Below are 10,833 nucleotides of genomic sequence, written 5' to 3' on the forward strand. Positions count from 1 at the left end.
ATTTCTGTTAAAATGCCGTTTAAGAAAGCGGTTTTGACATCCATCTGCCATATTTCGTAATCGTAATATGCAGCTATTGCTAACATTATCCGAATAGACTTTAGCATTGCAACTGGTAAAAAGGTTTCATCGTAATCCACACCGTGGACTTGCCTGTAACCTTTTGCAACAAATCTAGCTTTGAAAACTTCTAGTTTCCCATCCTTGTCCTTTTTCAGTTTGAAAACGAAAACCATTTGCTTCCTATGGCTTGGTAGCCATCTGGCAAATCGACCAAATCTCTAACTTGGTTTTCAGACATGGAGTCTAATTCAGATTGCATGGCTTCTTGCCATTGCTTGGAGCTAGGGCTCGCCATAGCTTATTTGTAAGTTGCAGGTTCATCGCTTTCCAGTAATAGAACTTCATGGCTCTCGTTCGTCAAAATACCTAAGTACCTTTCCGGTTGAGACCTATATCTCTGCGATCTACACGTGGTTACATTCTAGTTGGTTCTTGATTCTCGCCAGATACTTCTAAAGATCTCTGAGTTTCAACCCGAATGTCATCTTGAGCATTCTCTAGAGTTTGTTGTTCGACACGAATTTCTTCGAGGTCTACTTTTCTCCCACTTGTCATTTTGGAAATGTGATCTCTTTCCAAAAAGATACCATCTCGAGCAACAAACACCTTGTTCTCAGATGTATTGTAGAAGTAATACCCCTTTGTTTCCTTTGGGTAGCCCACAAGTATACATTTGTCAGATTTTGGTTGAAGTTTGTCAGAAATTAATCGTTTGACGTAACTCATTTGGAAAAGACACATTTGGAGGCTTTCCAAACCATAACTCATATGGAGCCTTTTCGACAGCTTTAGACGGATATCTATTTAGTGTGAGTGCAGCTGTGTTTAGTGCATGTCCCTAAAATTCTATTGGAAGTTCGGCCTGACCCATCATTGATCGAACCATGTCTAGCAAGGTCATGTTCCTCCGTTCTGACACACAGTTCCATTGAGGTGTTCCGGGAGGAGTCAATTCTAATAGAATTCCACATTCTTTTAGATGGTCATCAAATTCATAGCTCAGATACTCACCGCCTCTATCAGACCTCAGTGCCTTAATCTTCTTGCCTAACTAATTCTCTACTTCACTATGAAATTCCTTGAATTTGTCAAAGAATTCAGACTTATGCTTCATTAGGTAGACATAACCATATCTACTGAAGTCATCAGTGAAAGTGATAAAGTAGCTGAAACCACCTCTAGTATTTGAAATCATTGGTCCACATACATCTGTATGGATTAAACCCAATAGATCAGTTGCTCTTTCTCCAACTTTAGAGAAAGGTTGCTTTGTCATTTTGCCAAGTAAGCATGATTCGCATTTACCATAATCCTCTAAGTCTAATGGTTCTGGAATTCCTTCCTTTTGAAGTCTTTCTATGCGCTTCATGTTAATATGGCCTAATCGACAATGCCACGGATAGGTGAGATCTGAATCATTCTTTTTGGCCTTTTTGGTATTTATGTTATAAACTTGTTTGTCGTGATCTAGTAAATAAAGTCCATTGACTAATCTAGCAGATCCATAAAACATCTCTTTAAAATAAAACGAGCAACTATTGTCTTTTATTAAAAAGGTAAATCCCTTAGCATCTAAGCAAGAAACATAAATGATGTTTTTAGTAAGACTTGGAACATGGAAACACTCTTCCAGTTCCAAAACTAGCCCAGAGGGCAATGACAAATAATAAGTTCCTACAGCTAATGCAGCAATCCTTGCTCCATTTCCCACTAGTAGGTCAACTTCACCCTTGCTTAATTTTCTACTCCTTTTTAGTCCCTGTGAATTGGAACATAAGTGTGAGCCACAACCAGTATCTAACACCCAAGAAGTTGAATTAGCAAGTATACAGTATATAATGAAAATACCTGAAGATGGAACAACCGTTCTGTTCTTCTGATCTTCCTTAAGCTTCAAGCAATCTCTCTTCCAATGCCCCTTCTTCTTGCAGTAGAAGCATTCAGATTCAGAAGTGGGTTGGCTCACCTTCTTCTTTTCAGACTTGGTGTCGCCAGTTTGCTTAGTTGGGCTGGCCTTCTTGCCACCTTTTTTAGCATTCCTCTTCTTACCAGATTTCTTGAACTTGCCCCCACGCACCGTAAGCACATCTTGCTTATCACTTTTGAGCGTCTTTTCAGCGGTCTTCAGCATACCGTGAAGCTTAGTGAGTGTTTTCTCCAGACTATTCATACTGTAGTTCAGCTTGAACTGATCATACCCTCTATGAAGAGAATGGAGGATGGTGTCTACAGCCATTTCGTGAGAGAACTGCTGATCCAGCCGACTCATATTCTCAATGTGTCCAATCATTTTAAGAACATGTGGACTTACGGGCTCGTCCTTCTTAAGCTTGGTGTCAAGAATTTCTCTACGAGTCTCGAATCTTTCGACTCGAGCCAGATCTTGGAACATGTTCTTTAACTTACTGATGATCGTGAAAGCATCTGAGTTAATGAACGTTTTCTGTACATCTGCACTCATGGTTGCAACCATTAGACATTTTACATCCTTGTTGGCATCAATCCAATGATTGAGGGCTCCTGAGTGACCCCGTCGCTCGCGGTTTCGGGCATCGACTCTTCCAGGACATACTCCTTTTCTTCCTGCATAAGAACTATTTGCAAGTTCCTTTGTCAGTCAAGGAAGTTTTTCCCGTTCAACTTCTCCTTCTCGAGAATTGATCGGATGTTGAATGAATTGTTGTTTGCCATAGTTAAAACTACAATTGAAAAGAATAAACAAATAAATAACCATTCACAGTTTCTCTTAATAAACTTCAATTCTAGCATTCATGCATAATTCAATATTTATTAAGCATTTTATTCAAGTTATGTGTTCCGACAGGTGTGAATAAAATGATTCCAAGATCCAAAAATCATTGAAGAACTAAGCACAGTTTGTCGACTTAATCCTAAAACATCTTAGGTAAGCAAAAGCCTTTTGCTAATAGTCTAGAAACTATTCTTGGTTGATAGGTACGTCTAAGAACTTATTAGGTAAACCTATCAATTTTGCCACGACATAAAAGGACTCCTTACTTATATCGTTGAGTTTCACCAAAACTAACATGTACTCAAAATTATTTGTGTACCTTACCCCTTTAGGATCAATAAGTAACACCTCGCTATGGCGGAAAACTATTACTAAGATTGATGTAAAGTTTATCCAAGTAAGTGTTATTTTGGCATGGCACCTTTTAACCCAATTTTAAAGTTTGGAACATAAGGCTCTTACTATGTTGGTTAGATTTTAAGTGAACTAAAATCCTTAATCATGCAATATAATCAAGCCATAATCTCATGCATAATTAAGACATATTTAAAGCAATGAATACCTTAACGCATGTATAAGATATAAATGTGATCTAGTATGGCCCGACTTCATCTTTAAGCTTCAACTTCAAACTCCGTCTTGAAAATGGATTGGAAACTCCGTCTTGAATTTCACCATGGGAGGCGCCATTTTCTTCAAATAGGATATGCTATAATTGAAACTAATTACAACTTTCTGATGGTACGCAGACCCTATTTAAAATAAAAACTTTGGTGCATTAGACCAATTTTTACATTCAAATTAATGGTACGCAAACCATTTTTCTATCCTATTTGGGCCATACTAGTCACTTCCCATAACCTGCAAAACAGTACATTTACAATATACTATTCACCCATTCACTTATCAATGAATGGCCCACATAGCAAGTTAGTAGAATAAATTATGCATCACATAAACATTTGCAGCAACTAATCAAGGGTTCCAATAATCTATAAATTATTCACTCCTTATTAGTTCTAATCGAGTTGTTTTAACCTTAAAGGAATGTAGACCTAATCAAGAGTTTAATGACTAAAATCTCCCACTAAAACCAGGAAATTTACATGCTTTACAAATGTTAAACATAAAATTGTATTTCCTAGTCCAACCGGAAACTTAGCAACATAGTTAAGTCCTGATTAAAATTAAAAGCTCATATAAAATAATATTTAAATCTTTAATTTATTTTCAGTTGATTAAAATTAATTAATTTAAATTTTATCAAGGTTTTAATTTTAGTAAAATAATTAGTATAAATAAATTTATAATAATTAAATTAATCAAAATTAAATTCCGAGAAAAAATTAAATTACGAAAATAAATTTAATTAAAATCGTTATCAACCGAAACATAAACTAAACGGCCCAAACGTACCAAGGCAAGGCCTTAGGCCGAAGCCCAAGCCTCGCCCAAGCACCAACATCCGCAGCGCCATGGGCCGCGTGCACGAAGCAACGCCCAAGGCCTGCGTTGCTGTGGCCGAGTGACGCACCCACAGCGCAACAGCTCTTGTTGTGCCTGCTGCCTGCTCGTGGATGGCTGCGTGCTGGACCGTGGCTTGCGCAGCGGCTTGCGAGCTCCCTTGCTCGTATGCTTCTGCCTTGCCTCATGCCTAGCGCTACGATGCATCTCTGCCCCTTTTTTTGCTCGACCATCCATACGGCACACACGGCACAAGCCTTGCCTGCCGCGCATGCTTGCTTGCTCATTGCCTCGTATCGCATGGGCGACGAGCTCCCTTGCTCTTCGTCGCAAGCCCGCACAATGCAACACCCATTAAGGGTAACACTTAGCTTCCATTGCTTCGTGCGTGCAACATTGGTGATCGGTTTTATAAAAATTAATAATTTTTATACTTTAATTTAATTGACGAATTAATAAATCATATTAATTTCATTAAATTCGGGCAAAATCGAAAATTTATTATTCAAATTAATTTCCGATTATATTTATTTTCATGGATTCAAATCTAGGTCATAAAATTTTAAAACTTTTCAATTTCAACAATTTTATGATGGTTTTTAATCATAGGATCCTAATTAAATTGCTAATTAATTATGAAAATCAAAACAAATTCTAAATTATTCGAATTTCAACAAATTAATTACAATTACAAATTAGGTTGTATAATTAACAAGATTAGGCTTTAAAATTTTTAAACATATACAATAGGTCAATCATAGATTCAAGATTTACATACAAGATTCACAAATGTTTAATTTAACATCATAAAAATTACAAATTTTACGTTCGAAAAACTAAAACCTCCGAAAAGTCATAGTTAGGCTTCGAATTTGGGAATTTTGGGTTTGGCATCCAATCGGTGATTTTTGTCAAAAATTTAAAACGTCGTTTACATGCGAAATTCACTATAAAATTATAAGATTCCGACCATTATTGACAAAACTGCCGAAAACTCCTGCGAACATATAATCAAATAATCGCACGAATTTGCAATTAATTACATACACGAAATTAATCACCCCTTTAATTCATTGAAAATTTATAAAATTTATCCATGTTAATATAATTGATTATGGAATTAATTAGAGGCTTGTGATACCACTGTTAGGTTATGAAAAATATAAACAATATAATTCATGCGGAAAAACCATAAAGCTAGGAATCCAAATTAATTTTCACATAGTCAATTAGCATAATTAGGATACACACAATGTGATGTGTGCCTTCCCTAGCTGCTCCCAAACCGAACAAGAACAAGTTTAGGACTCCAAATGTCGCCCCTCCGTAGATAGTCCACAACACGTTCGGATCCGACTCAGATTCAATTAACTAGAATATTATCTAAGGTTTCATGTTCACTCGGAAAGGTTATTATTAATTATTAATTTTAGGCAAATTATAAAGGATCTGCATACATGTGTTAGGTGAATTAGTTGTACATATGGCTCAATAAGTTGCCAAAATTAGTATTCCAACTTTTGCGAGTTTCTGATATGTATCTTGGTGCTTTCATAGAACTACTGATAGCTTTCTACAAGGCAAATAATAAACACAAGCAAACCAGGGAGAAAGACCTTCACGAGGATTTCTATGCTTCAAAGGTGTACTGAACTCAAAACAATATGTAGGATGTTGCACAGGCTAGTAAAATGAAAACCAGAAAATGAACCAGGAAAATGTCACAATTTATAATGTGAAGATAATTTCAATAACCAAGCAGCAAAAGACATAAGCAAACCACCAAAATGAAGGAAGATATCAATTTATCATTCCACGATGGAAAGAAGAAAGGTTACCTTGGTCTGGAACACAAGAGTATCGCGCGTTCTGTACGAAGAAATCAGAAATAAATACAAAAGAATAACAATAGTAAAAATAAGAAGCTACGGAGCAATATGAAACTTATGTTTCCAAGAACTATTTTGTAGACAAACCAAAAGAGGTGGCATTCTGTCACAAGATGTTCAGACAACATAAAGGGCAGTACATAGTTACATACTCTGTATCTCAGTTGTGAACTCTAGCATTATGGTCATATGTGTTTTAACTTAGCAATTACTCCCTCTGTCCAGAATTGAGTCGTATATACTAATGTTAGGATGCCTAGAAAAAGTTCACATTTCCAAAAATAATAATGGACTACATTTCTAAGACTGTAATCCTACTGTAGTTTTATTATGCTGTCTAGTAGGTTATAACATCAGTTCTACTCTGTAGAATAACATCAATAGATTCTAAATCTAATTACCACAGCTAGTTAATCGTAAGATAAGATAAGAATAACATTGTATGTTTCAGAGTGTGTCCACATAAACCTAGGGTCATAAATCATGTTTATGGTCACGAATCACAAAAAAATTCAAGCTTAGCAACATAGTTAAGTCCTGATGAATCATATTTATATAGGGTATTCTAGGCTCATTTAGGTTGCATTTCTAGGCATTTGTCTCATTTTAGTTGCATTTAGAATCATAATTACATAAGTAGTCGTTATTGTATTCTATTACGCTCCATTTGTGTTTTCTTTGATATTTCAGGTGATTTTACAATCATTTGGGTGCTTTCGAAGTGTTTGGAGGTGGATCGAATGATCACCGGATGGCTTGAGTCGAAGACAAAGTGTTTGATCGGAGAATTAAGTTTTCCGGGGATGGCTAAGTCATTCCGGATGATTAGCTCGATGTATCATTTTTGTATAGGCTCGTAAGATCCTTCGTTGGCTCGCAAGATCCCTCGTTGGCTCGCAAGATCCCTCGTTGGCTCGCAATATCCCTCGTTGGCCCGCTACACCTCTCGCTGTGCCTCGTCGCTTCATAGTTGCTTGCCATTGTGCTAGCTCCCGCTGCCCCATTGCCTCATCATTGCCTGCGCGCACCTCACTAGGCCAGCGAGGGATGGCTCGCTAGCTCCCTCGCTGTCTATAGCTTCGTTGCTTAGCTTGCTACACACACGCACATGGCAGCGAGGGATGGCTCGCTAGCTCCCTCGCTGCCTCGCTGCTCTACTTTGTAGCTAGACGCTCATCACCATGCCAGCGAGGGATGGTGCACGAGATCCCTCGCTGCCCATTCCTCGCCACCTCTCTTGTCGTGTGCGTGGCTCGTGCTCGGGTTTGGTTGCCTCGTCATCGCTCCATCGACCAATCATCGACGACTTTTATCTTTATTTTCTTATTTATTTATTTATTTATTTTATTTTAGAAAATAGGGAGAATATAAATACTCAAGGGAATTAATTTATTTCCCTCATGTTATTTTTTTCTTAGAATTCTTTTAAACGCTTATTACTACTTTTCTCTCTTCCATTGTTGAACGCTATTTTTCTGATTTCTTTCATTCATCAATCTAAGGTAATTTCATAATTTCTCTTGCTTTAATTAATTCTTATTATTTTCATTCCTTAGATTAATTTTTCCTTTGATTATGAAATTAATTTTTATTATTTATTTCATGTTCGTTAATTTAGTCATGAGCGAGTAGTCGTATTCTAGGGCTAAGTAAGGGAAGCCATGTTTATACCATGATTATTATGCATTAAGGTTTGTTAATTTAGTAAATTATTGCTTGAGTATTCCAATTGATTTGTTTTAATTGTTGATTCATGTTATTGGCCATTTTCATGGATTGAATATCTAGCTAATAGGAATTAGAATCGAAAGATCGTATTTTTAGAGGCTTAGTGCAATTGGCAATTCTGATTATGTTAGCGATCGTACTGCATATGTTGAATTGAAAGTGTTAAGACCCGACCGTAGGATTAGCATGTACTTTAATAACTTGGCTTAGTTTATTCATTTCCGAATCGATTTGTGTTCTTGGATTGGTATAAGCATGGTGAACCGAACAGACGCCCTAGACCTTTAATTCATTGATAAATTCTCATTTACATTATTGCTTTATCTTTATTAGTTAATAATATTCAAAATCAAATTTCGTTTACTGAAATAGTTTATTTAATTGGGCAAAACCTAATAGAACTTGTCTCCCTGTAGGATCGACCCGTATTTGCTAAGTATCTGCTAACAACAGACACCGTGCACTTGCGGTATCACTTTTTAACTCATCAAGTTTTTGGTGCCGTTGCCGGGGAGACGGCTAGATTCTATTAGTTTTAGTTTGATTATTTGAACTGTTTCCATTGTCTCATTGGAATTCTCAGTTCCAATTGAGGCAAATCTCACTGCGTTTTTCTTTCTTTGTTGTTTATGCCCAGGTCTGCCAGAATGGGTACCTTGGTTCCTCCCGATCCTGATCTTGGAAAGACCTTTCGTCAACTAAAAAAGCAACAGTAGAAGAAGCAGTCAGGGTCCCAAGACTCACAGACTCCACCGAGTCACACGATGTCTAAATCCCTGAAATCATATGGGGTGCCTTCCTCGAATAGTGTTCCGACTGGGCTCACAATGCCAACTATTGATGCAGTCAACTTTGAGATCAAGCCCGCTCTAATCTCCATGGTCTCACAAAACCAATATGGTCGCCATCCATCTGATGAACCCACCAACCATTTGCAGAGGTTCAACCAACTGTGTGGTACTATCAAGCATCAAGGGGTCACTCAAGACCAATGGAAAGTCATTTTGTTTGGTTTTAGCCTTCGTGATAAGGCTCAGACATGGTTGAATGATGTCAAGGAGACAGAGTGGAGTGCTATTTCACAGGATTTTCTAGAAGAATTCTTTCCACCCACCAAGACTGCTGAAATAAGGCATAAGCTGACTACATTCACTCAAGAACCTGGTGAATCACTTCGAGAAGCCTGGGATAGATTCAAGGATTTGCGGCGGTCATGTCCGCATCACAACATTGAAAAATGGTTCTTGGTTCAGATTTTCTACCATGGTTTGCAAGATGAAACAAAGAACACGGTTAATTTTGCTGCTGGGGGTGTTTTTCTTGACAAAGAAGTGGATGCAGGTTATGATTTTCTTGCCAATTTAGCTACCAACCATTACAGCACCACCAGAACCACATCTAAGAAGGGAAAATTGGATGTCGATGCTTATGCTCTATTGTCCTCACAAGTGGTAGCCTTGAACCTGAAGATCGATTCTTTGAAGGCTCCTCAGTCTGGTACTCCCCCAATGAGTATCAATGTTATGTCTAGTGTAGCTCCAGTGACAACTTCTTGCTGCGAAGTATGTGGCATCCAAGGTCACTTTGGTCATGAGTGCTCTTATAGTTCACAGGATATTACGCAAATGGAGCAAGCGAATGCTTTTCAACAGAGACAACCCAATGACCCATATTCCAATTCATTTAATCCGGGTTGGAGGAATCATCCAAATTTCTCATATCGGGGCAACAATGTTCAGAATCCTCAACCCCAGCAACAATGGTCGCAACCACAGTTCCATCCACCTCAGCCACATGTTGCTAGGCCTCCATTTCAACAAGGAGCCTCACATAATGCTCCCCCGGGGTTTAATAGGCCCCAGCACCAAGGCTATCAGCAACAAGCCCCTCAGACCAGTGCTACTCCAGAGCCTAACATGGGTGATCTGTATAAGCTCATTGCAAATATGCAGAAGATTGCAGAGATAGCTCAAAATAACCATGATGAGAGCATCAAAGAGTTGAAGAATCAGAATAGAATGTTGGAGAATCAAGTTGCTCAACTTGCCGACACTCTATCTCAAAGGCAACCGGGTACACTACCAGGGTAACCTACCCCTCCCCAGAATAGAGAAAGTGCCAATGCTATCACTCTTAGAAGTGGCACTAAATATGATGGACCCCCGATGCCCATGGATGATGCAACTCTTGCTAAGGAGAACACAGATGGACCAGAGAAAGCAATTGATGTAGAGCCTCAAGTCCCGGAAGTTGATAATGCTGATGATGTTGGCGCAAATAAGGAGAAGGAGAAGATTTCTGATTCTCTCCCTATTGTGCCTAAGTTGCCTTTCCCTCACCGGATGCAGAAAACTAAGGTCGATCAACAACTTGGAAAGTTCTTGGCAATGGTCAAGTATCTTTTACTGATTTAATATCTCAAGTTCCTGTTTATGCAAAACTTTTGAAAGAGATGATCACTAAGAAAAGGGATTATGGTGGTGTGGAGAGAGTCGCTCTAACTGAAGAGTTTAGTGCCATATTGCAAAATAAGTCTCCACCCAAACTTAAGGATCCGGGTGGTTTTTCCATCCCCTGTCATGTAGGTGCATTGTTCATTGATAAGCATTATGTGATTTAGGGGCAAGTGTGTCTCTCATGCCCGTTTCTGTCTGTAATAGGTTGAATATGGGAAAACTAAAATGCACACAAATCACGTTGCAAATGGCAGATCGTTCTATAAAGTATCCCTTAGGTATTTTGGAGGATGTTCTTGTCCGGGTGGGGAAATTCTACATTCCTGTTGATTTTGTGGTGCTAGATATGGAGGAGGATAGTCAAATCCCCGTAATTTTGGGTAGGCCATTCTTATGTCCTGCAGGGGCTGTCATTGATATCAAGTCTGGGTCTCTTACTTTGAGTGTTGGTGATGATACTGTTACTTTTAATCTAACCAAT

The 10,833-nt window shown here is 38.3% G+C and overlaps 1 non-coding gene across 1 annotated transcript; it reads right to left on the reverse strand.

Annotated features, from left to right (window-relative positions):
- Positions 1–9,021: 9,021 nt before the first annotated feature.
- Positions 9,022–9,127, reverse strand: LOC130462224 (small nucleolar RNA R71). The gene has a single exon (XR_008922337.1). It is a non-coding gene; the product is annotated as a small nucleolar RNA R71 (small nucleolar RNA).
- Positions 9,128–10,833: the final 1,706 nt, after the last annotated feature.

The sequence above is a fragment of the Spinacia oleracea genome, chromosome 5 (assembly GCF_020520425.1).
Source record: "Spinacia oleracea cultivar Varoflay chromosome 5, BTI_SOV_V1, whole genome shotgun sequence".
NCBI classification, from domain to species: Eukaryota; Viridiplantae; Streptophyta; class Magnoliopsida; order Caryophyllales; family Amaranthaceae; genus Spinacia; species Spinacia oleracea.